We start from the raw sequence: 2428 nt of genomic DNA on the forward strand, positions 1-2428 counted from the left end.
GATAAGGAATATATAAAAAATATTTTAAAATAAGTAATACATGTAGAAAGTTCAAAATAAATAACAATGAAAGGAATTTAAAATGATTAACATATAAATTAGTATAAATTAAATAACATATAATAAATTTTAAAATACATATTATATATACATAAAATAATTTAAGATAAAAGGTATATATAAAACTTCAAAATAACAATAAGTATAATGGTTTAAGATAAACAATATGTATAAAGTTCAAAATGAATAATAGTTTTAAAAAAAAAAAGTAAAAACTTAAAATACACAATAGTAAAATGATTTTTAAAAACAAATAACATAAGAAAACAAACTTAAAATAAACAATGATAAAACAGTTCCTAAAAAAAAACCTAAATAAATAAGTGAATAAATAAATTAACATGTTGGGATTGGGCTGAAATTAAATTGAAATTTAAGGTACAAATTGTGAATAATAGAAAATAGGCCATCAAGGATTGAAATGAAACTCGCCGAAAAAATGAGGGACTGACTGGGAAATATTCCCGACCCTTTCATGCGCAGCGTTTAGGCGTGGACTAAATCGAATTCGTGTGCAAATTATAGCGATAATTTAAAAAAAAACAAAGAAAGAATAAATAGGCCCAATTGAATGTCAGCGCGAAAAAGAGGGACTCAACGCGCAAATGTCCCCTCTCCACCAAAACACGCGGATCCCTGAGGCAATCGGTCAGATCATGGGTTGCCTATGCGGCGTCGTTTTGAGTCCATTGGAACAAGCCAAACGACGTCGTTCTTCACGCCCATAAAAGCCAATTTTTATCAGATTAATCAAACCTCTTTTATGGATACAAACCCTAGCCTCCTTCCCCATTTCTCTGATCCTCAAAGAGACCAAACCCTAGCTGCCATATAGCCACCACAAACGGTGGTCGACGGAGGGTGGTCTACTCGTTCTTTAATCTTGTTTAAATCCGCGTTTGAGGATCTAACACCAACAATCGCAAAGAATCAAAAAGAAAGTACCACTCCCTTCGCTAGATCCGGTTTTAACGGAGAAAAAACTCCGATGTATACTGACGATTCAAAGCTCAGGTGAGTAACTCTCTTTTATCCCTTTCTTTTTCTTTGTAAATAGTCCCAAAAGAATAAAAACGAAAAATAAACGCAAGAAAGAACTGCAAAAATGTTAAGTCGAAAAGAAAAATCACCTCTTTTTTTGCTTTGAATTTTTTTGATTAATATTGTGTATTCAAAAGTCTGTAAAAAACAAATTACGTCAGGTCTCGGGCTTTTATAACCGAAAATACAAGTGATTTGGTTTCTCTATCTGCTTTTTTGTTTCTTGCTTCGTTTCTGCTCTGCTTTTGCCTTTTGCTCTGTTGTCTTGTTTTGTTTCCTTTTTTCGCTTTCTTTTGCAGGCGCACAACGGGTCAAAGAGGCTGTAGATGGCCGTTTTGGTGCAACGGGGGTTGAATCTTGGGCGCCGTGCGTGCCGAGGGTGCACATGGAGGCGCGACACCCTAAGTTACTAGGGTTTTCTGTTGTTTTATGTTTTGGGCCGTGTTTTTTGGGTCAGGTTTTAGTTTTGGGCATATGAGACTTGGGCTTTGTATTTATTTATTTGGGCTGACGATTTATTGTATATGAACTTGATATTTCAATTTTTTGGAATATTATTATTGGTAATGGCTTGGTCCATCTGGGCTTTTGTTGCTTCGGGCTAAATTGGCCTACTACAAAAATAATAAGAAGATACACGGATAGAGAGAATGATAGAGGATGCAATAATATATAGAGAGATGAATTTTAGAATTGCTTTCATTGATGGCAAGATGTAATTCTTTCCTTGTCACCTTATTTACACAATTACATGTGCATCACATTGGTATATTTTGTTACAAAACTATACCTTTGTCTCTGTGACAGTTACTTTTTCACCTTTTTATTCGTGTCTATTATCAATAAAGGAAAAGAAAAAATCCTTTAATTATGAAAACTAATAAAAAAACACACAAACTATTTTTACTTATAAACCTTGGATTTCAAGTTGAGAACAGGCCTCCACCATTGACAAAGCTCATGAAATTGCTTGAAATATTGTGAAATGCTTGAATTCACAATCAGGTTTGCTGAAGGAAGAAGATGATGTGGTGGTTCAGAAGATTCTTTAACACCCGTCACTCACATGGGTTTTGTTGAAGATTTGACCTAGCTATTGCATTCAAAATAATTTAGCTATTTTTAACCATTTTCAATTTTTTTTTGTTGATTTTTAGAGTTTAACAACTTATTTTTAGTCATTGGTTGTTAATCTTTTTTCTTATAGAAGCATTAGTTTTTCAGTTAAATGAAACATACACTTCCCATCAAAATTATTTCTACTTTATTCTTGCTTTTATTATTTTTTTACAGCAAGTTTTTTAAAAAACTCCAACAATTTGGTATT

The 2428-nt window shown here is 32.7% G+C and overlaps 1 long non-coding RNA gene across 1 annotated transcript; it reads left to right on the top strand.

Annotated features, from left to right (window-relative positions):
* The first annotated feature begins 433 nt into the window (after positions 1-433).
* LOC107893206 (uncharacterized) lies at positions 434-1680 on the top strand. The gene is made up of 2 exons (XR_001682758.2): positions 434-1074; positions 1401-1680. It is a non-coding gene; the product is annotated as an uncharacterized lncRNA (long non-coding RNA).
* Positions 1681-2428: the final 748 nt, after the last annotated feature.

Source organism: Gossypium hirsutum, chromosome A13, assembly GCF_007990345.1.
Source record: "Gossypium hirsutum isolate 1008001.06 chromosome A13, Gossypium_hirsutum_v2.1, whole genome shotgun sequence".
NCBI lineage: Eukaryota > Viridiplantae > Streptophyta > Magnoliopsida > Malvales > Malvaceae > Gossypium > Gossypium hirsutum.